The sequence below is a fragment of the Heterodontus francisci genome, chromosome 16 (genome assembly GCF_036365525.1).
Source record: "Heterodontus francisci isolate sHetFra1 chromosome 16, sHetFra1.hap1, whole genome shotgun sequence".
Classification (NCBI taxonomy): Eukaryota; Metazoa; Chordata; class Chondrichthyes; order Heterodontiformes; family Heterodontidae; genus Heterodontus; species Heterodontus francisci.
Genome location: NC_090386.1, coordinates 56231964 through 56257280, shown reverse-complemented (window position 1 = coordinate 56257280; position 25317 = coordinate 56231964).

Sequence of the window (25317 nt, the reverse complement as noted above, 5' to 3'; positions counted from 1 at the left end):
TAGGATGAGACGTGAAGGCTCAGTTAGGGCGCTTGAGAGTTACAAGCTAGCCAGGAAGGATCTAAAGGGAGAGATAAGAAGAGCAAGGAGAGGACACGAGAAGTCATTGGCGGATAGGATCAAAGAAAACCCTAAGGCTTTCTATAGGTATATCAGGAATAAAAGAATGACTAGAGATAGGTTAGGGCCAATCAAGGATAGTAGTGGGAAGTTGTGTGTGGAATCGGAGGAGATAGGGGAAGTGTTAAATGAATATTTTTCGTCAGTATTTACAGTGGAGAAAGAAAATGTTGTCGAGGAGAATACTGAGATACAGACTACTAGGCTAGATGGGATTGAGGTTCACAAGGAGGAGGTGTTAGCAATTTTGGAAAGTGTGAAAATAGATAAGTCCTCTGGGCCGGATGGGATTTATCCTAGGATTCTCAGGGAAGCCAGGGAGGAGATTGCAGAGCCTTTGTCCTTGATCTTTATGTCGTCATTGTCGACAGGAATAGTGCCGGAAGACTGGAGGATAGCAAATGTTGTCCCCTTGTTCAAGAAGGGGAGTAGAGACAGCCCTGGTAATTATAGACCTGTGAGCCTTACTTCGGTTGTGGGTAAAATGTTGGAAAAGGTTATAAGAGATAGGATTTATAATCATCTTGAAAAGAATAAGTTCATTAGAGATAGTCAGCACGGTTTTGTGAAGGGTAGGTCGTGCCTCACAAACCTTATTGAGTTTTTTGACAAGGTGACCAAACAGGTGGATGAGGGTAAAGCCATGGATGTGGTCTATATGGATTTCAGTAAGGCGTTTGATAAAGTTCCCCACGGTAGGCTATTGCAGAAAATACAGAAGTATGGGATTGAAGGTGAATTAGTGTTTTGGATCAGAAATTGGCTAGCTGAAAGAAGACAGAGGGTGGTGGTTGATGGTAAATGTTCATCCTGGAGTTTAGTTACTCGTGGTGTACCGCAAGGATCTGTTTTGGGGCCACTGCTGTTTGTCATTTTTATAAATGACCTGGATGAGGGTGTAGAAGGGTGGGTTAGTAAATTTGCGGATGACACGAAAGTCGGTGGAGTTGTGGATAGTGCCGAAGGATGTTGTAGGGTACAGAGGGACATAGATAGGCTGCAGAGCTGGGCTGAGAGATGGCAAATGGAGTTTAATGCGGAAAAGTGTGAGGTGATTCACTTCGGAAGGAGTAACAGGATTGCAGAATACTGGGCTAATGGGAAGATTCTTGGTAGTGTAGATGAGCAGAGAGATCTTGTTGTCCAGGTACATAAATCCCTGAAAGTTGCCACCCAGGTTAATAGAGCTGTTAAGAAGGCATATGGTGTGTTAGCTTTTATTAGTAGGGGGATCGAGTTTAGGAGCCACGAGGTCATGCTGCAGCTGTACAGAACTCTGGTGCGGCCGCACCTGGAGTATTGCGTGCAGTTCTGGTCACCGCATTATAGGAAGGATGTGGAAGCTTTGGAAAAGGTGCAGAGGAGATTTACTAGGATGTTGCCTGGTATGGAGGGAAGGTCTTACGAGGAAAGGCTGAGGGACTTGAGGTTGTTTTCGTTAGAGAGAAGGAGGAGAAGAGGTGACTTAATAGAGACATATAAGATAATCAGAGGGTTGGACAGGGTGGATAGTGATTGCCTTTTTCCTCGGATGGTGATGGCAAACACGAGGGGACATAGCTTTAAGTTGAGGGGTGATAGATATAGGACAGATGTCAGAGGTAGTTTCTTTACACAGAGAGTCGTCGGGGCGTGGAACGCCCTGCCTGCAACAGTAGTAGACTCGCCAACTTTAAGGGCATTTAAGTGGTCATTGGATAGACATATGGATGAAAATGGAATAGTGTAGGTCAGATGGTCGGCGCAACATCGAGGGCTGAAGGGCCTGTACTGTGCTGTAATGTTCTATGTTCTATGTTCACAGTAATGTTAGTATTTTCTGTTCAATATTAATACTTAATAATTATTCACATTATGACTAAGCTTTCCTTCTGGTCCCAGTATTTGAATATGTTTCTCTTTATTAGAATTAAATGTATAAAACAGGAACTACTATTAAAATATTTCAATTAGTTCAGCTATCATATAGTGCACAAGTTATATTTATAAGTGTTTACAAAAGGTAACATAATCAGATTTAGACAGCCAGAGCATCCAGCTCTTTCAAGCAAGAGCCTACTTTTAATTTGTAGATTGGAGTCTGACCCTGGTTGTAGGATTCTGTTGCAATTTTGATGTAACAATGGGAAGAGTGTGCTATTTGACAATGAGCATCCTAACCAGTGTTCATTAAAGCATCCCTCCCAAGAAAGGTAAATGTTGTGCATGATTTTTGCGGGGCCAGGATGACAGTCTCAGCTTGTCTGCACACTCCTCCTACAATTGTCGAGTCCTTGTGGAGACAAAGTCCCATCTTCATTCTGTGAACACCTTCCATCATGTTGTGTGGCACTATCACCATGCTAAATGGGATAGATTCAGAACAGATCTAGCAGTTCAAAATTGGGCATCCATAAGTTGTTGTGGGCCATCAGCAGCAGCAGAATTCCACCACAATCTGTAACATTGTAGCCCAGTGTATCCCTCACTCTACCATTAACATCAAGCCAGGAGACTAACCCCGGTTTAATGACAAGTATAGGAAAGCATGTCAGGAGCAGCACCAAGCTTATCTGAAAACGAGGTGTCAACCTGGTGAAGCTATGAGTCAGGACTACATGCATGCTTAATAGCAGAAGCATCATGTGATACAGCTAAGCAATCCCACAACCAATGGCTCAGATCAAAGCTCTGCAGTCCTATCACATCCAATCGTGAATAGTGGTGGACAATTGAACAACTAACGGGAGGAGGGAAAACATGAATATCCTCATCCTCAATAATGGTGGGGCCCAGAACATGAGTGCAAAAGTCAAGGCTGAAGCATTTGCAACCATCTTCAGCCAGAAGTGCTAAGTGGACGATCGATTTTGGTCTCCGGAGGTCCCCACTATCAGAGAAGCCAGTCTTCAGCCAATTTGATCCACTTCACGCGATATCAGGAAATCTCTGAGTACACTGGATATGGCAAAGGTTATGGGCCCAAACAAGATCCCAGTTTTAGTATTGAGGACTTATACTTCAGAACTAGCCGTGCCTTTAGCCAAGCTGTTCTAGTACAGCTACAACACTGGCATTCACCTAACGATGTGAGAAACTGCCCAGGTATATCCTGTCCAAAAAAAGCCAGACAAATCCCATCCTGCCAATTACTGCCCTATCAGCCTTCTCTCAATTACAGCAAAATGATGGATGGTGCCATCGACAGTGTTATCAAGCGACACTTGCTCACCTGTTCACTGATGTTCAGTTTGGGGTCCGCCAGGACCACTTGACTCGAGATCTCATTACAGCCTTGGCCCAAACATGAATAAAAGAGCTGAATTCCAGAGGTGAGAGTGACTGCCCTTGCTAGCAAGGCAGCATTTGACTGAATATGGCATCAAGGAGCACTTGTAAAGCTGAAGTCAAGGGAATCAGAGAGAAATTTTCCTCTGGCTGCAGTAATACCACAGGAAGATGTTTGTGGTTGTTGGAGGTAAATCATCTCAGCCCAGGACATCACTGCGGGAGTCCCTCAAGGCAGTGTCCTAGACCCAACCATCTTCACCTTCTTCATCAATGACCTTCCCTTCATCATCAGCTCAGATTGGGAACGTTTGCTGATTATTGCACAGTGTTCAGTTCCATTTGCAACTCCTTAAATAATGAAGCAATCCATGCCCATATGCAACAAAACCTGTACAACTTTTGGTTTGGGCTGATAAATGGCAAGTAGCATTTGTGCCACAAAAGTCCCAAGCAATGATCATCTCCTACAAGAGAGAGTCTTGCACTGCAGCAAATCACAAAAGCTTCTTAGACAGCACCTCCTAAACTCACTCTCTCTCTAACCCCTGTCACAATTGCTGACCTCTCCTCCAACCCCAAATGGTCTCTTGCTCAACCACACGCACCCCCCCCCCTTCCCACCACACTCACTGCTGACGCCAATCCCTCTCTTCAAGGTCCTATCTGCCCCCTGTGCTCCTCTCAATTACCAGGGATGATCCCCAATGGTCCCTGGCTGCAGCCTCCTGCTGTTGGTTTTACCCACCCAGTAACCAACCATCTCGTTGATTTGGTCGGCATCGGGTGGGAAGAGGAAGAAAAAATTGATGATGAGATCCTGCCATTAATCTCGACAGGATCTATACATCCCCATCATCGCTGGGTTCTTTGGCCACTTTCGGCCTTCTCTGCACCCTTCTCAGCTACCCATAAATATCGGGCAAATCTGCTTTGTGTAGCAAAGAAGACCATTTACATCTTGACTAATGAGGAATCCCTTGTTTAAAATAAAAGTGTAATATGTTAAAATAGAGAAAAAAATATGGTATAGCAAAATTATGGTATTGCTCATGTAATGTTTGTTTCATATGTGTTGACAATGGATTTTTGAATAATATCTTACTGTATTGTTGCTTTGCCACAGAATCTGATCAAAACAAGAGAAATTGAGATGAGCTCTGATGAAAGGTCATCAAACTGAAATGTTAACTCTGTTTCTCTCTCCACAGATGCTACCTGACCTGCTGTGTATTTCCAGCATTTCAGATTTCTAGCATCCACAGTATTTTGCTATTGTGTTTGAGAATAATAATGATGACCATGAGACCATTGTCGATTGTTGTAAAAACTCATCTGGTTCACTAATGTCCTTTAGGGAAGGAAATCTGCCATACTTACCTGGTCTGGCCTACATGTGATTCCAGACCCACAGCCATGTGGTTGACACTTAAATGCCCTCTGAAATGGCCTAGCAAGTCACTCAATTGTATCAAACTGCTACAAAGTCTAAGAAAAGGAATTCCCTTCCTAACAGCACTGTTGTTATGACTGCAGCAGTTTAAGAACGCAGCTCACCACCACCTTCTCAAGGGCAATTAGGGATGGGCGATAAGTGCTGGCCTAGCCAGCAATGCCCACATCCCATGAATGAATAAAAAGAAAACACCATTTGGCCAATCAATGCTCATTCCTCCAGTATCCTAACACTTCCATTATAGCATCCTGCACAACTTTCAACCTATACACAATTATCAGAATTGCATTTCATTTTCTATTTGTCTGCCCAATTGAATAGCCAATCTAAATTCTCTGCAAATCTTTTGCTGCATTATTTGTCTTTATTGCTCCCTATTGTAGCATCATCAGTTAATTCGATAAGGTTTTGATATCCACATTTTTGGATGTTTATAGTTTTTCCATGGAAATGATCTCGATGCTTGTTATTTCTAAAACGTGTTTCTAAGTTGAAGTATGCTTCAAAAGGGATTAGTTTCTCATGGAAATCCCATGCTGCAATGTTAATCACAGCTGGACAAAATGTTTACCTAAATAGTCCCAGATAATGAGGGCTTGTGAAAATACTTTCTGGCATACATTCATAGCTGAGGGACTTGAATGCCTCATTCTTTTAAGCTTTACATGGAGCTTATTTGAAGACAGGCAGGTTTGATAATCAGCTCTACTGGCCAACTCATGGACCTGAAAGGGTCATGAGTAAATCACCTAACTTACTGGCTAGAGAAGCTATTAGAACAGCAAAGGTTGCAAAAACAGTCAAGTCTTTTGTCAAGAGCTAAACAGTGAGGACCTTTACTGAGGTGAGAAATATGGCAGGATGAACTAGAAATTATTATCTGTTCTTTATTTAGTGTGATTCAACTCCTATATAAGTAAAGCACTCAACTATTTAAGGGAGCAATTGATGAGATCATGTCCACAGCAGACCTGAATTTATAAGACCATGTCATTAATGCAGGCTAGCAACACTAAGGGCGGGATTTTTAATTGATTAAAAGGGCAGGATCAGGGGAAGATGCACACTTAAACCTGACCCTTGTGTTGGCGTGCCAGTTTCCCGGCACAGAACCTGCACGGTCCAAGTTTAAAAGGCTCCGCTGAGAGCCGGAATAGCAAACCTGCCTGACATTGCTAAATGGTGAGTTAAATCACTTAACGAGCTTGCTGTCAGCTCGTTAAGGGCCAGTCTTGAATTTTTGTTTGGAGGCACGGGATTCATGCAGGGTCAAAACCATGACCAGGAGAAGGAGGCAGAAACAAAATGGGAAGCCACTCAGAATGGCAGGACAGGAGCAAGAGGCTCCATCAAAATGGGAAGGCTTAGAAAAGGTCCTCAATCAAAAGCATAAAGTCATGAGAATTAGCTGTCATTTCTCCTCACTGTTGACAAGGGCATTTTGGGGGCAGGGGCTTTGGGATACGAGTGCTGTTGATGAGTCCCTCTGCTTACGGGCCTCATGGACTCATAAGAGGAGGGCTCAGGAAGACTGCACATTCCAGTAGGAAGGAAAGACATAAAAGAAAATGGAATGAAGCTACTCAGAGATGAATTCACCTAGCGATGAGGAGCAGCATCTCCAGGAGCAGAGGCAGACCCCAGGGCAACAGGACGCAGGGATCAGGAACAAGGGGCAGGAAGGCAACGAAGGCAAGATCCTCAGCAGAGGGTGTACAGCCAATGGAGAAGCTACCTTGACACATTGGAGCATGAATGCCTTCTCTTACTTCTTCTTCTTAGGCAGTCCCTCGGGGACAAGGATGACTTTCTTCCACTCCAGGGATGCGGGTCCTTAGGTGATCTAATAGTCCAATCCTGATATTGCAGGTCCCAAAGTTTATTTTGAGGGGGTGGGAGATGCTTGTGCTGGGTTCTTTTAATGTGGGATAGCTGTTGCACACTGACTACCACACGGTCCATGTGAAACAGGGCCTTTGTCCAATGGCAGGGATGGCCGAGACCATTGGAGACCAGGCTCTGCTACAGGGACAGGGGGCTAATACACACACATGGCCAGCGTGTCCAGCTGGCGAGCCCGGATACAGGCCGTGTGGATCTGCGTCAGGGTGTGCAGGCAGATGGTCGCTGACTTGTGTGTCCGCATTGAGTGTCATCCGAGGGTTTGCGGCAGTCATTGTCATGATCAAATGAAGACACATAAGTCTGCCTTAGTGCAACAACATGCCCAATACAGTGTAATATTATTCACAAGTGGCACACTCAAGTGACCCATAAAGTGACATGACCAACATTACACGGCCACTACTACGAGATGCTCCCCATATAACTGAAGATCAGGTGGAGGTAGTCTACTCATTAGTGCCTGGCTGGGCTGGAAATGCCTGTGGCGCTCGGCCTCTTCGTGGATGGCCCCTGGGGGGGGGGGCGCATCTTCAAAGGCTGCTGTGCCAGCATCACTGCAAGCACATCCTCTGTCACAGGGAATAACTCTGCAGATGCTTTGCTCATCGAAGGGGCCATGGAGTTTGATGAGAATAACGGAGCCCCATGAGGGTGGCCCCCTCATCGCCATCTGTCACCATCTCATCCCTTAATTCAATTAGAAGGCTTCATGTGGAAATTTATCGGATTCTTTCTGAAAGTCCAAATAAGCTATCCCATAGGGAGTGCCATTATACATTTAAACTGTAGCATCCTCAAAGAAGTCAAGATGCTGCATCAGTCAGGGACTTCCACTTCTCATTCTTCTTGGCTGTTTCTTATTCGTTTATTGATATTCAGATATTCCTACAGCTATTTCCTTCGAACAGCTTCCATCATTTAACTTGTTATTCATGCTAATAGGCCTAAAGCTCCCCAGGTCTAATTTATCACGCTTTAAAAAAAAAGTAGGTACGATATTTGTTTGATAGCAATCGATAGGAACCTCACCGGTTTCCAGTAGTTTCATCATTGCTCACATAACTGTGCTATCAATGTACTGTAGCAACTACTGGCACTAAAGTGACTTGCAGCAAGAATTTTATATCAATATTAACCTACTGCTGCAATGCTATCAGGGACTAAGATTTGTCTTAACACAATCCAATATGCAACAAAATAGGCAGCCTAATGTGACTTTAAATGAACATTTTACAACAAAGTATTACAATTTGACTGAGTTGAGAAAAACAAGAGATAACATCATTCTGTGCAGTTAGCAATTGTCTTTAATGGACTCAGATGTGTTTTTAGGGATTAACGGTTGCAGTAAGGAGTCAGGTCATGACTTGACTGTTCCTGCCTGACCGATTATCAGCAGTCTGTGTTGAGGGAGTTTTTGGCAGGCTCACCTGGTTACTCCAATAAAAACTGACTGAATAGAGGCTTGATTTGGGATTGATTTCCCCGCAGATGTATTTTGGATTGCAATCATTTCCGGCAGACCTTAGGTTGGAATTACACAACACAGTGCTTCAACCATAAAATAGGACCCAATGGTTGTCTCTGATTGCAGCACAGTACTATACCAATGGCAAGCAGAGTTCAAGTTTTCCAGTTGAATGAAACATATCAAAATGTATTTAACACTTTAGCCATCAGTCTCAGTTAAAAAATATCGATATAACAGCTTTGAAATGCCCATGTGTGCAGGGTTGGGTTTCTATTATTTTAGCTTTGTGATATCAAATGTTCTAAATGATAAATGCCCTCAATTTGGAAGGTCAGGGAATCAATTCATGCACAATGGATTGGATTCTATGTTAATTTTCAGATGCTATTAAGGCCATCTACATCTGAGTGACATTTTAATGAATCATCTTGGGTTTCAGGAGTCCTTTGTATGGTATATCTACCTATTAAGATTTGCTCAATCAGGCGCTCAAAAATTCAGTGATTCATTTTCTGTGTGCATTGAACACTACTTATACAGCCTTGCCATAAGAGTGGTTCATAAAATCAATTTCATAAAGCACTCTCTCCTGAAACATATTTCTGTCAACTGAGATACCATCAGCTCATAAGCTTAATTAAATATTAAAAAACCACCACACAAGCCATTTACGGAAGTGAGAATAAAATAGTTCAGATATGAAAAAGGGAAGATTTTGCAAGACTGCAGCAAAAGAAGATTGTGCAAGTCTATGAACAGAATATTGACAGACCAGAAATATATTAGTCAAGGGCACATGCTTGGATGATCATAAAATCTAAGGATCATGGAAACAAGCATGTTGAAATAATAGACACCGACACATTTTGGAATATGAGATTTTCAGCCACACAAAAGACCAGTGTTTTCTAAATGAAATGTTTTGTTTGAACTGTTTTGACATTTAACCTCTACAGCTTCTACTATTACTTCTTCAATCATTTTGAAAAGGTACTCTGGTTTTTACCTCAATTGCACAAAGAATAATGTACTCCTTCTGCATTGCATTTTTAATCTTTTTTATATAGCTTTTGGTCTTGTAAGGCACCCAGAATATTAACTGCACCATAGCAGTACCTATTTTAATTAATTCAAACAAGATAAATCTGGATTCTAGTACCTGCTTGAGAACAATGCATACCAACAATATTCCATTGTCTGATCAGGAGAAGCAGGATGCTGTGCCTGTTGTTACAACTAAGGCTTGAGGAATGCACTGTATTTCTCTAGTTCCACTACTCCACTGGTCACAGCATATATTCAAATGTTTTACCCAGTTACTGATATAGCCGATTATACTTTATCTATATTAGTTTCAGAATAAAATCCGCCAACCAGGTATCTTTCACAAACGACAAAATTATTGATTTATTATGAAACAAGACTTATTCAATAAAGATGCAAAGCTTATTAACACACAGTTTGAAATATGAAAGTATAAATATCTACCCTTCTAAAATAACCTAACACACACGCACACACATACACCAATTAAAGAAAAAAAAAGAAAAATGAAAAACTGGCTCTTTTAAAAAAAATACTTTGGCCAAGTTATTGTCAATTCTGGCAGAAAAAGGATAAGATATGGAATGTTCCAGATGGCCATTGGTCTGGCGTCCAGGTACACAATAAACATCTGTCACCGGAATCTTTCTGGAGCAGTTCTGTTCAGGAGACGTCAAGGAGTAGTCTTGCAAGCTTTTCGGGAGAATTACTGCATCAGTGGTTCCAGCTCTCATACTGGATTCTCAGAAGATTTCTCAAAACAGGAAGCAAAGAGTGAGCTGGGTGACTTCTCCCTTAGCAGGTTATACACCATTTAAACAGCCCAAGGCAAATCAAAAAATAAACTCCTGACAACCATAAACCTAGACATGTGACTTCTCTGTAAACAACTCCAATAGCCAGCTCGGCTCCTTATATTTATTTAACACGTCATTGTCTCTTCCAGTAAGTTTTTTTAAAATACAAAGTGTCCTTCCAGTAACTTAAAAAAAACAAAACCAGGCATCTCCTCAGTCCTTCAAATGACCAATTTTCATAATCTTTTCAACACGAGTCCTCAAAAAATATTAATAATGGAAGCACCTTCATGACACTGTTAAAAGGTATATTCAACAAGGCCAACTTTGTTCTACAAAATGCCGACTATACTCTTCAAACAAACCTATATTTTTAGAACCTTTCTGATTTCTCAGAGAAGTCTTAAATCTGCACTGAAAAGCTCAATTAATTCGACTTTTTAAAAAATCAGTCAAGGAAATGTAATAATTTCAGGTTGTTATCAGTGGTTGATGTTCCTTTTTTCATTTTGAATGAATGATGAAGAGTGAAAATGCAATGAGCCAAAATTTACTGAAAATGTAGCTCTCCCAGCAGCAACCAGTGTGAAGTAAGCTTTTTAATTTTTTTTAGACAGCCCAATGAGACAGTCAGTTTATTGCTGGCTTTAAATATTTTACTGAGATTTGGACTTGGGTGAGTGGAGCTCTGCACATGTGAGAGTGTGGGTACAGCACTCTTCTTCATCCTGACCAGACAGTGGTGTGGAGTCCTGTGTTCCTGTACCATGAAACAGCATTGCTCCAAAGCAGGCACTGGTATCTGGATTCACCTGATAAAATAATGGCAGCTAGAATTTTAACAAAATAACTCACAAAGCAGATGGCTTTATGTTTGGCAATGAAGAGCTGTTTTAGTAAATCATTAACTGTCACTTTAGAATAGCCAAGATATTGGGTAGGTTTTTCAGGTCTCGCCAAGGTCAGGAATGGAGGCTGACAGAACCTGAAAATAACAGCACCGTCCAGGCAGGCAGACAATTAGGCTCATGAAGAGCCTTGTTAAAGTTATTGCCATCCCAACTGGGATTTTCCAGTGGGCCTCCATTTTCCCAATGTGACGATGGCGGATGGGTTGCAGATCAACTGCCTGGAGGTGGGCACCAGGCAGCAGGCCAAGGGTTCAGCACTCCAAGCAGGCCTACAGGCCCTTCCTGCCTGCCTGGGTGCATGTGCAGCCAAAGGCTACCCTGTAGAAGGATTCCTGGAACCGCCTCTCCCGACCGCATTGGTAGCCTGGCTGCTTTTTCTAGTTTTTATTTTAATTTTTAATAAAGTTGGTAAGAGGGTGCTTCCATGTTGAAGCACCTTCTCAGTCACTTACCCTTTACTTCAGCTTGCTGCTCCTCTCAGGGTGGAAGGCCTCTGATTGGCCCTCCAGCTTTGAGAGCCCACCTGCAGCCCTTAATTGGTCAGGGAACCAGTCTCCATGCCAATTAAGGGGGCGCCTTAGTGACATTTTCCCCCTGGGGACAGGTTCGGGATCCCAAAACATTCCCAGCCCACAATGTGAAAATTCAGCCCATTGTATCAGCTCTTAGGAAATGGTGTCAAGATCATCATTAAATACAAATAAAAAGAGGAAAGATCAAACAGTGGCTGAAGCCAAAGTAGCTACATTTTGTAAAGACAATTGCATCAGGACTGATAGCAATCAGAGGGTCCATCTCAGCTCTTAAAACCACTCTGACTGAAAAGAACTGTTTTTTTTTACTGCTAGTACCTGAAATAGGCTCAAAGACTGCTCCTTTTAATAAAAAAAACTGTTTTTCAGTGGAACATTTTCTTGCTATTCTCATAGAACGATGTTAAATAACATGTGATGGCTGCTTCAGGTTATTTGTCATATTTAAAACTGCAGCTCAAGGAGACGCTCGCATTTCTGTAAGTCAGCACATCAAGCTTCATTCATTCTTAAGCTAAAATGCTCATCCAGGATCACTTAGTTAGGGAACACAATCAAGCATATGGGATGGCTCGCCAGATGAAACTTCACCACAAACAGCTCAACACATGAGAGCTCCAGCATTAAATGACCTCTTGAGTGCAGCTTGAAACCATTTTCTTTTAGTTATGTAATTTTTATAGTCCACCTTTAATGAACTAAATAACACTGTTGGCACTCGAGATACAAAAGGAAGAACAGCCAGATAGGCGTAAAGAATCCATTTTGACGATTACATTTGCATCAAAAGCACAAGTAAAAACTGATGTCAACTTAAGGGACTTGAGTCCCATAAAAAGAATCAGAAGTAGCAAGTAGAAAGTGGGAAGTTAGGAGAAGGAATCACAATTGAATCCTTAATAGCAGGAAAACATGGTGAACATGAAATTCAGTTCTGTAATATTTATTTTTTGGTGCTACGAGTGCTGTTTTGTCTCCAAAATGGCATCCACAGCATGTGTGCACCCTTCTGGTGCAGCAGAGATCATTTTGGTGAGGCCATTAGGGCATGCACAAGAATGTCTGCTGGAGGTATACAGAGTGAGTGCAGTCTAATGTAATGTCTACTTGACACCAGTGTTGCCATTTTATAACTCAACGCTGCAGTATCTCATCATTTGCAAATCCCACCTCTACGTTATCCTCTTAATTACATTCATAAGAGTGAGTGCAGTCACTTCTTCTTCGTTAATATCTGCCTCATCTTCCATCTATTTTTTTCCATCACTGCCTGGCCAGGTGACAGTTCTTGGGTATCTGAAAGGCGAAAGGCACAAGGGTAGGGTTGTGGTGAGAGGAGGGGGAGGAAAAGCAAGAGGGGCATGCTTACACAATCTGAAGCTTGTAAATCAGGAGATTGTAGGATGAGAAGGTAGTGAGATGTGAGAAGGAGGCTTAGCTATAAGGACATCATCATCTACAAAATTTACAGCCCCATCACTGGCCATGGCCTCAGTCATGGCCATTCCAACGATGGTGATCATGGTCCTCTCCATGGGAGTGAGGACATACACCTGCGCCTCTCCCCTGCCAGTTAGGTACTGCTGGCTCCAAATATGTGCCATTTCATCTTGCAAGAGAGAGGGAAGTATGTCAGTGAGCGTGGTGCAATGTATTTGTGAGATGTGGCTGTCATAGTTGAATTGCTGGCAGCCTGGGCTGTGAGATGTGGGTGTGCAGCTTGCAGCAGTGTGAATTTCGGAGAGTGAGGTGAAGCTATGAACGTTAAGTATGAATCGTGCTTGATAGAGAGTGTTGGTAGGTGAGTGATGGGGGTGTGGTGCATTGAGCATTGTGCGAGGCTAATGGTGCAATTGGTGGGATGTAGCATTTGAAGATACATTCACTGACCTTGGCCACTAATGTGAGATCATTGAACTTATTACAGTACAACATCCAGGTCCTTGGGGCGAGACTCCTGCCATTGATCACCTCTTGGCCCTCTGTGGATAGATGAGGTTTCTTCTCTTCACCAGCTCCTCCACCAAGGTCTCCTGTGCAATGTCAGAACATCTTGGAGCCCACTTTCTGCCATGTTGTGCAATTCTTGTGGCTTTGCCATGTCAAATCACATTTAGAATGACTTCCAGCACCTTGATCCAGCCAAAATTTATCTCCATTTTTAAGAGGTGCTGCTGGCTTTAAATAATGCAGGTGAGCTTTAACTTGTGCCAGCCTCTCAAGATATTGCACCTTCTGCTCAGGCGTGCAGTCACTCAGAAGCGCGCTTAGCACTGGCAGCATATTAAAAACATTTAAATGAACAGGCAGCTCAAAGTTTCCATGTTGCCTGCATCTGAAGCAACGGGCGTGGGTTAATCGTGCGTGCCATCTCTGCACCCGTTTTCGACATTTATCGAATTTCGCAACAATTGTATCATTTCACTAACAGGCAGTTTTAAGTAATTTAGGCACTTGATAAAGTTATACTTTTCTATTGATTTCTCTTTGAAACTATGGGAGCGGCTGTGATTATTCCCCTTGGTGCAGAGGGGATTGACTGCCAAAGTTTCTATGGGTATGTGAAAAGAAAAAGATTGGTGAAGACAAATGTAGGTCCCTTACAGTCAGAAACAGGGGAATTTATTATGGGGAATAATGAAATGGCTGACCAACTAAATGCATACTTTGGTTCTGTCTTCACAAAGGAGGACACAAATATCATACCAGAAATGTTGGGGAACACAGGGCTTAGTGAGAGAGAGCAACTGAAAGAAATCAGTATTAGTAGAGAAATGGTGTTGGGGAAATTGATGGGATTGAAGGCCGATAAATCCCCAGGGCCTGATGGTATGCATCCTGGAGTACTGAAGGAAGTGGCCCTAGAAAGAGTGGATGCATTGGTGGTCATCTTCCAAGATTCTATAGACTCTGGAACAGTTCCTACAGATTGGAGGGTAGCTAATGTAACCCCACTATTTAAAAAGGGAGGTAGAGAGAAAACAGGGAATTATAGACCAGTCAGCCTGACGTCGGTAGTGGGGAAAATTCGAGAGTCCATCATCAAAGATTTTATAGCAGAGCACTTAGAGAACAGTGGTAGAATTGGGAAGAGTCAACATGGATTTACGAAAGGGAAATCATGCTTGACAAATCTACTAGAATTCTTGGAGGATGTAACCAGCAGAGTTGATGAGGGGGAGGCAGTGGATGTGGTTTATTTGGACTTTCAGAAGGCTTTCGACAAAGTCCCACATAAGAGATTAGCATGTAAAATTAAAGCGCATGGGATTGGGGGCAGTGTATTGCGATGGATAGAAAATTGGTTGGTGGACAGGAAACAAACGGTAGGAATAAATGGGTCTTTTTCAGAATGGCAGGCAGTGACTAATAGGGTACCGCAGGGATCGGTGCTAGGACCCCAGCTATTTACAATATACATTAATGATTTAGATGAGGGAACTAAATGGAATATCTCCAAATTTGCAGATGGCACAAAACTGGGTGGGAGGGTGAGTTGTGAGGAGAATGCAGAGAGGTTTCAGGCTGATTTGGACAAGTTGAGTGAGTGGGCTAATGCATGGCAGATGCAGTATAATGTGGATAAATGTGAGGTTATCCACTTTGGTAGCAAAAACAGGAAGGCAGATTATTATCTGAATGGCTATAAACTGAGAGAGGGGAATATGCAATGGGACCTGGGTGTTCTCGTACACCAGTCACTGAAGATAAGCATGTAGGTGCAACAGACAGTAAAAAAGGCATATGGTATGTTGGCCTTCATAGCGAGAGAATTCAAGTACAGAAGCAGGGATGTCTTGCTGCAATTATACAGGATCTTGGTGAGGCCACACCTGGAATATTGTGTGCAGTTTTGGTCTCCTTATTTGAGGAAGGATGTTCTTGCTATAGAGGGAGTGCAGCAAAGGTTTACCAGACTGATTCCTGGGATGGCGGGACTGAGGTATGAAGAGAGATTGAGTCGGTTAGGATTCTATTCGTTGGAGTTCAGAAGAGTGAGGGGGGATTTCATAGAAACCTATAAAATTCTAACAGGACTTGACAGGGTAGATGCTGGAAGGATGTTCCCGATGGTGGGGGAGTCCAGAACCAGGGGTCATAGTCTAAGGATACAGGGTAAACCTTTCAGGACTGAGATGAGGAGAAATGTCTTCACCCAGAGAGTGGTGAACCTGTGGAATTCGCTACCACAGAAAGCAGTTGAGGCCAAAACATTGCATGTTTTCAAGAATGGTAGCATAGTGATTAGCACTGCAGCCTCACAGCTCCAGCGACCTGGGTTTAGTTCTGGGTACTGCCTGTGTGGAGTTTGCAAGTTGTCCCTGTGACCGTGTGGGTTTCCTCTGGGTGCTCTGGTTTCCTCCCACATGCCAAAGACTTGTGGGTTCATAGGTAAATTGGCTGTTGTAAAAACAAAATTGCCCCTATGGTAGGTAGGTGGTAGGAGAACTGAGTGAAGGTGGGGATGTGAGAGGGAAATAGGATTATTGTAGGATTGGTATAAATGGGTGGTTGATGGTCAGTGCAGACTTGGTGGGTTGAAAGGCCTGTTTCGGTGCTGTATCTCTCTATGACTCGAAGGAGCTAGATATAGTTCTTGGGTTCAAAGGGTTTGGGATGCAAGCAGGAACAGGCTACTGAGTTGGATTATCATAATGAATGTCAGAGCAGGCTTGAATGGCCTATCCCTGTTTCTATGAGACCAGAAGAGGTGTTGAGGATTGTACAGCATTTTGGTGGGGAAAGTGAGGAGAACCTGGGCCGGAATTATACAGCCCCCACCCCCCCAGCCACAATCAGAGGTTTTGTGGCCGGGTGGGGGTGGGGCATAAAATTGAGTGACAGGCAGGGTGCCATTCCCAACACCCTCCCAACCCTGCTGCAATTTTATACAGGGTGGCGGCAGCGAGAAATGGGCCACCTGCCCCAGGCCAATCAAGGTCATTAAGTGGCCAATAAACTGCCACCTAAGGGCCTTCTCCTGCCGGTGCGGGTATTTTACCCTTGGATCAGGCACCCTGTGTCCCATGATGGGTTGCCCCTGAAGCCCCAACTGACCTCAACACAGAACACCGCACCCCTCCACACCCCCCACAACCTACTCACCTGCCTCGCTGGGGCCTGGCCAAAAGTCCCCGGCGAGGCCCTAAAAACCTACCTGAGTTGTGGGGCCGACCTTCTTGCTGCCTCCGATGGCTGGGTCAGTCCCAGCAGTAGCCACCACTCCTGGTGGCGCTACTGGAACTAAGAACAGCTGGCCCGCTGATTGGCCGGCAGCTCCATTAGGCAGGACTTCCTGCCTCAAGAAGGTGGAAATCCCACCCAAGACCAATTAAGGGCCTGTGGAGCGAAAAATCCCAGCCTGGCTCCCCAGACCCAGAGGAGGCGGGCTCGCCACCGACTTTTCGGCTGGTGAGCCGGGCCTCCTGCTAAAGGCCTGCTTGGGTCTGCAAATGAGACCTAACCCGAGCCCGACAGAACCCCACCCGACCCTGGGCCCGACCCGGCCCAAGTCCTTCTATTTTTTCCCGCGCCCGACCCGACCCGACCATCAGTTAACCTACCTTCCGATTTTCACTTTGTTCCTTACCTGCACAAGCTTAAAATAACTGTAGCAGAACCACTTTTATAGTCTTGAAAGTAAATTCATATTAAAGTCACTTACCTGAGGTGGTGATAGAGCAAGTCCGATCCAGCCCGGCCCGACCCCAGCCCGAATGCCGGACCCGGAAGTGCAACCCGACCCGACCCGACACATGTCATCGGGTCCTGTTGGGTTTGGGTTGGGTAGCAGGTCTTTACCTCTCACCCCATATAAAATTCTGGCCCTATTTGCTGTGGTAAATGGATTAGTAAACAAAGGTCACAGATTTAAAAGGGTTGCCAGAAGAACTAGAGTGAAAGGAAGGCAAATTAAGATCTGGAACGCATGACCTGAAAGTGTGTTGAAATCAGATTCCATAGTAAATTTCAAAGGGCAAATGGATATGTACTTGAAAGGGGACTAATTTGCAGGGATATGGGAGAGAAGCTGGGGAGTTAGACTAATTGGATCGCTCTTTCAAAGAGTCTACACAGGCATAAGGGGTTGAATGGCCTCCTGTATTGTAAGATTCTATGACTCTATGATTTTACTTAACTTCTCGACTTTGCTTTTTGTTTGATGTAATTTCATTGGTTACACTGAAACTAAGCGAATGCGTCTTTGGGCCAAAATTTGCTGTTAAAATAATGGTTCTCACCGTTACTGATGAGTAAACAGTAGTGTGGCTGGATATTAAGAGCCTGCCGCCAAGGACGGCGGTGAGTTCAAAATATGGTGGCTGCACATGTGGGCTGCACGCCAAAGGGACACCGCAATGGCTGTGGCACAGTGGTGCAGTGGCTGGCACCGCAGCCTCAGCTCCAGAAACCTGGGTACTGCCTGTGTAGAGTTTGCAAGTTCTCCCTGTGAACGGGTGGGTTTTCTCCGGGTGCTCTGGTTTCCTCCCATATGCCAAAACCTTGCAGGTTAATAGGTAAATTGGCCATTGTTTAAAAAAAAATATTGCCCCTGGGGATGTGAGAGGGAAAATGGGATTAATGCAGGATTAGTATAAATTGGTGGTTGATGGTCAGCATGGACTCAGTGGGCCAAAGGGCCTGTTTCAGTGCTGTATGACTCTATGACAATCTCCCACGTGGAGGCTCAATTAAATAGCCAGAGTGGCCTGCCCCTGCCAATCGCATGGAGGGCTGGGCTGTTCATCCCTGACAATGGTGGCAGCCAACCCTGTTGGCCTAGTTGAATTTTTAAAGCAGTATCCCCCCAAGACTGGCCAAGAGAGTGTGGGAAAATGGCGCACTGACACGGAACACAAAAGTCCGAGTGTATCAAGCCTTTGTCCTCAGTACCTTGCTCTACGGCAGCGAGGCCTGGACAACATATGTCAGCCAAGAGGGACGTCTCAATTCATTCCATCTTCGCTGCCTCCGGAGAATACTTGGCATCAGGTAGCAGGACTGTATCTCCAACACAGAAGTCCTCGAGGCAGCCAATATCCCCAGCATATACACCCTACTGAACCAGCAGTGCTTGAGATAGCTTGGCCATGTGAGCCATATGGAAGATGGCAGGATCCCCAAGGACACATTGTACAGCGAGCTCGTCACTGGTATCAGACCCACCGGCCGTCCATGTCTCCGCTTTAAAGACGTCTGCAAAAGCGACATGAAGTCCTGTGACATTGATCACAAGACATGGGAGTCAGTTGCCAGTGATCGCCAGAGCTGGCGGGTAGCCATAACGGTGGGGCTAAAGTGTGGTGAGTCGAAGAGACTTAGCAGTTGGCAGGAAAAAAGACAGAAGCGCAAGGGGAGAGCCAACTGTGTAACAGCCCCGACAACCAATTTTATCTGCAGCCCTGGCCTTTATAGCCACTCCAGGCGCTGCTTCACAAACCACTGACCACCTCCAGGCGCTTATCCATTGTCTCTCGCGATAAGGAGGCCAAAGAAGATCCCCCCAAAATTTATCCAATAAATTTCTAAGGCCCCTTTCCCATCCCACAATAACAATGACATTAACTATTTGCCCTACCGCCCCAAGACACTTACCTTTTAAATCTGAGCATCCCTCCGCAAACTGCAGAAAGTTTCAACTTCACCCCTTCCCACCATCCACTCGACCCATTACGTTTATTTGACCTCATTCTCCCCACCACCCCCACTGCTCCCCCCCCACCCCCGCAGTGAAAATTTTAACTCCTTCCCCTCCTCACCAGTGTCACGCCAGCTTTCCCCAGACGGGGAATTGAAGGTGTGGGAGCTGGTCGCCATGCCGAAGATCACAGTGGGCCTGGAAGTTTATTTAAATGTTTTCGTGTTATTCATTTAAATATTGAAATGCTGTTACCGTCGCCCAGCGGCGGGCGGGCCACCATGGAGCCTCGCCACCGCTGGGAGGATTGGGCCAGGTCCTCCTGGCGTCAGCCTCTGTGGTGAGCCGCTGCTGGACCCATATTCCAGAACCCCCCATCACAGAGTCCGAAGTCCTGGGCTTGGTAAAATCCAGCCTGTGACTTCAGGCAAGGAGCAGATGCTCAGTTACATGTGAATATTCAGAGGTTGTTGACTGAGTTTTTGTTAAATGGCATGTCACATTCAGTTTCTCTTTATATGTATATATATATATATATATTTGCTATATTTGCCCATTAATTGAACTTCAAACTCACCATTACAAGTATAAGCACCATTTTAATTATGTGATAAGTGTTAATTACTGCCAATCAACCAATCTGGCATTAAAAATTAACTATACTAGCGTGGAGTCTCATTCCATCCGGTTTTGAATTCTTCAGGAAGATTTTAAAAATGTCACATTTTTTTTTTTTTCTTACTTTTTATTTCTGTTTCTTTTTATAATCAAATCTTTCTTTCCCTGTTATCATTTCTCTTTCGGTAACTGATCTAACACTGAATTCATCTCCTTTAATTTGCCCTCCTTCTCAGCCCTTTCTGCGTTCATTTCCCTATACTTAGATTTGATTGGTTAAGCAGAGACCCTGTTACTTACCCTGCTCACTCAAGTCCTGATGCCCTGTTTCATTTGCTGCACTGTTACTAGCTCGCACTTTCAGTACTTTGTGGCTAAATTTTTTTGAGCTAAAGCGTGCAAGGGCAAGTCTAACAGTTTATGCCATTGGATGCCCTGCTGCAGCAAATGTTGGCGCTTTATTTACTATCAGATTGGATGCTGGTGGATTAATTGAATAAATTTGATAACTGTGTTCCTGCCACATCATGAAATCACTTAGTTTATATTAAAGGTCAATTTTCAGCAGCTGGTAGGAGAGCAAATTATCACAGCTGTCTTTGCTGTTCTCATTTTGCATCTGGACCATTCTCTTTTATGTGTTTTTTTTTCACATTCTTTAGCCCTTTAATTTCATTTGCACTTTCCTTACCCACTTTCCCCCACAGCTCCTAAGGTAGGAAGTGAGAAAACTACTGAGGTAGCGAGGCGTATAATTCAAGACAGCTGCAGCAGTTGCAACTATTGTTTTGGCATGCTTACTGAATTGATTTGGGCTGAAGTAGGACCAGATTAGTTCAGAGTTTGTAAGCTTCCAAGAGTTAGGTCACAAAACAGATATCAGATTCATCCATTTTATATAATCAAAAGTCTTTCTGTAAACAAATCACAGTCGATAAAGCAAGACTAAATTACTCATCCCTGATTATTACATGTATCAGTAAGTGTGCCAAGATGTCAGCTGTTGTTTGGATCAAAGCCTGAAAATCACAGAAGCGTGAAGCTCAACTGCTATATCTATTTTATAGAATCATGTAATCTTTTCTGTCTCTCTTCAAACTCCGACTCAGAATTTAAAAGTCTATGCAGTTGATTTCATACCTCTTATGTGTGTCTTAAACTTGCAATAGAACTCATGTCAAATTCTCAGATAAAGGAAGGTTGAACATGACCTAGATTCTCAAAAATGTCTTGCTTCCTGGACCTAATGTGATGTGATTTACCCAGTGGTAGGACACGGTATCTCCATGCTGAATGGTTTCTTGCCTGCTCCAATAAAATCAACTCCAACTTCAACTTTGTCTGTTGAAAACCTCACAGTGAGCATGCTTTGTCTGCCATTTTGCCACTTTTTTGAAGAATTTACTAACATAATAATGTTGATGTTAGGTGTTTTGAAAATTGTACAAGATTATGCCAGTAAAATGGAAATACAAAGGTAACACCCTTCCATTTATGTAAAGTACTTAGGTGGACAACACAGTAGATAATTGAATACCTTATAATAAGGAGAAACTGAAAAGGAAAAAAGAGACAACTTTTTTATACTACATATTTGATCTGTTCTTCTGATTGAGACTGGTAAATGTAAGGTCCCTCACAAGTGGTACTCTTCTTAGAAATCTTTTGTCAAGTTAAATGATAATATTGAAAAGTGACAGTTTTAAAATCAATTCACTGATAAGACCAAATATTCAAAAATTATTAATATACAAAAGCAAAATACTACAGATCCTGGAAATCTGAAATAAAAAAGAAAATGCTGGAAATACTCAGCAGGTCTGGTAGCATCTGTGGAGAGAGAAACAGAGTTAATGTTTCAGGTCTGTGACCTTTAACCTTTGAACTGGAATCGTTCACTGTAGCATTTAATTGTGAAATCATCATCAGCATCCTTCCATCTACGTGAGATGATGGACATCGAAAAACCCATTGGCGATGAAATAGTTTCACATGGTGAACTTTTGCTGACGGCTGAAGAGACCATTCCATGAGAGGCAGGTTCTGCCACAAGTGCCGCATATGAAGTAGTTATCAGATGTCATTGTGGGGTGCTGTTTTCAGTGTTGGAGCCTGCTATCAAGCTGCTGTAGCCACTGATCGTGGTGGTGGCACACACTGATACACATGTAATGTTGCCATTTCCTTCTGTTGTTGGTTAGTGTGTAGATTGCAAGTAAACTCCTTCCAGATCTGCAAGGAAGGCAAAGGTCAGGAAAACAGAGAAGAAAATAGCAAACAAAGTGAGGAGCCAGGACACAGCCTTAATTGCAAAATGAACATTGTATTTATAGATTCATGATGAATATGTTAAATTGTGTATTGTACTGACTTGATATTATGTAATTACAAAATCTTGATCGAGATTTTAAATGAATTGCCAAATGGTACACTGATTCAGCATTTGCTTATTAACCTACTATTAATCACAATTTTGTTTTGATTCAAACATTATTATCAGGTGAGCAAATCCCTCCCCCTGTGCAGCAGGATATTTTTATTTCTGGAGAGAAGTCAGAGCTTAACCATAGAACCATAGAAAAATTATGGCACAGAAGGAGGCCATTCAGCCCATCGTGTCCATGCCGGCTGAAAAAACAAGCCACCCAATTTAATTCCACCTTCCAGCACCTGATACATAACCTTGCCGGTCACAGCACTTCAGGTGCGGGTCCAGGTACCTTTTAAAAGAATTGAGAGTTTCTGACTCCACCACCATTTCTGGCAGTGAATTCCAGACACCCACCACCCTCTGGGTGAAAAAGGTTTTCTTCATGTCCCCTCTAATCCTTCTACCAATCACCTTAAATCTGTGCCCCCTGGTAATTGACCTCTCCGCTAGGGGAAACAGGTCCTTCCTGTCGACTCTATCTGGGCCTCGCATAATTTTGTACAAATAATTTTTAACAAATTAGCTCTTTATATAAATGATGCTTGGCTTTGCAAAGCTAACAATTATAGAACTGATAAAATTTAAGACCACTATGTGCTGTGGATTGCCCATCTTAAAAAATATATAAATGAAAGAAGGCCCTCATTTTTCCAGGACAAAATTCAAAACTAAAAAATTCCAAAGCAAACATCAGCTATTAAAAACTGTTATTTTAGCTGAAAATTTCAGTTGATCTTGAATCTAAAGGCTTTTAACGTACATGAGCATAATAATGGTTACACTTTACCTTATATAATGTGATGGCAAAAGGTTGATTATTCTGAGACTTGACAGGGTAAGTGCATTTCCTTTCAGCTCCGTTGACATCCGATCCCTCTCCTGATCTTGATTGCATGTTTCCAAAGCACTTTTATTTTTGGTCTCACCTTGTCATTATGTTGGTGGTTGGTGGCAGTACCTTTTAGATTTAATTGCAAGAGCATTTTGGATTATGCAGCTTCTCGTACATGGTCCTGATGTAAATGTTCGCCATATACAAACAAGTTCAAACTGCGATTCACTGTAGCATTTAATTGGGAAATGAACATTATATTTATAGATTTATGATGAATATCATAACTTGTGTATTGCATTGACTAGACAATGTGTAATTACAAAATTTAGATCAAGACTGTAAATGAATTGCTAAATGGTACACTGATTCAGCATTTGCTTATTAACTTAATATTAATCACAATTTTTTTATTCTGATACCTTATTATTTTTTCACTATGTTTCTGCTTTTCCAGATCAGTAGTCTCTTCATTAGTGGCAGAAAGTAAATAGGGAATTTAGATCATAAACATCAGTAGTTATGAAAGTACTTCCATTTATTAATATTTTGTGAGGACTCATGTTTTAAAATTGTGGAAATGGATTCCTTTGGAAGACTGAGTGATTACATAAATGCTAGACTTTGCTTTTTTCTTAAAAAAGGCTCACTGGAAGGACTTGAGCTTTCTGTTTAAAAACAACCCTTACTGGATGTCACATGCCTTAAGCTAAATAAACAACATGAGCCTTGGTGACTAGGGGAGTTGCTTACAGAGAAGTGACATGTAAATATTTATGGTGATCAAGAGTTGGTTTCATTTTGCATTGTTTTGAGTCAGTTCAGGGTCAGCCTGCTAAGAGAGAAGACACCAGTTCATCCTTTCTCCACGTCTCTGAGAAATCCTGAGAACCCAGTGTGTGATAGCTGAAACCCCTGATGCTGGATTTCTCCTGGAAAGCCTGCCAGGCTAATCCCCGATGTTGCCTGAAGAGAACTGTTGCAAAAAGATCCTAGTGACAGATGTCTATGCGTATTTGGGATACCAGAATTAACAAGTATTTGGCGAAAGTATTTTTAAAATCTTTTTTTGTAAAGACATCTCTGCAGAGAAAACTCCTTTATTTTTCTTTAACCATTGTGAGTGTGTGTGTGTGTGTGTTTGTTGGGCTAATTTAAGGGAACTTTCATATTTCAATCTGTGTGTTAATGCTTTGCATCTTTACTGAATAAGCCTTGTTTCATAATAAATTGATAATTTTATTGTTTATTAAAGAAAGCTGGTTGGTGGATTTAATTCTGAAATAAAAATAGAGTATATAATTGGCTGTATTGGTAACTGAGTAACATTTAAATAGATGTTTTGACCCGTGGAGAAGTGGAACTAGTAAAAGGCAGTGCACTCCTCCTGTCTCGGTCGTAACACTATGAATATATAAAACGTCTTCAGCACATAATAAGATTAGTAAACTTAAAAATAATTTTGAGGGAAGAATCAAGATGCATTTAGATAAATTAACAGTATGGCTGAGTAAAATTATGCAGGCATAGTTGGCTATTTAAAATCATTTGAGTATGAAGTATAATGATTCAATACGAGTCCCTTGCATCACACTCTGAAATGTGCTCAGCTTTGAACTGGCCGATTCTACCTCTGTCTGAAATGTTTAGTATCACTTGAGAAAGACATTCAAAGTAATGAGCTTATACGCCTTCACTGACTTTCAGGAAACATAGTGGATTTACAGGTCATTTACAAATGAACTGTAGCAAAAGTAGCTTTTAATACAAATTAAAAACGTCACTAATTCATAACCTGAACAGTGCTCTTTTGAAAGCAGCAACCTGTTGTTCATCGTTTCTTTTATTAAATGTAAGTATAATGGTTTTAAACAGATTCTATTTAGGATTCGCACCAATTATATTTAGTGAAATGGTGTTGTATAGTGGCAAGTATTGCTTTTCAATCATGCACAGTTATTTAACTTGCAGTAGACAAATCCCATAATGTGCAAGATAACGTAGGAAGAATGTTCCTTCTAAGCTGCCTGACTGCATGGCCATGAAGCAACCCGAAAATTCCCGTGTAGGCCGTGCACAAGTCGGCCACTTTAAGTTACCACGTGTGTGACCATGCAAAAAATCTTAAAAGGGCCTGTGCAGTTAAACAAATTGTCTGTGCTAACAAAGAAAATTAGTGGGTATGTTAGGTAGGAAGTTGGACATTTTATTGAAAAGCTTCTTTAGCCTGGAAATTATGCTGTGTTTTTGTCTCAAAATTCCACTATTTTAACACAGACATCAACTCATTTAA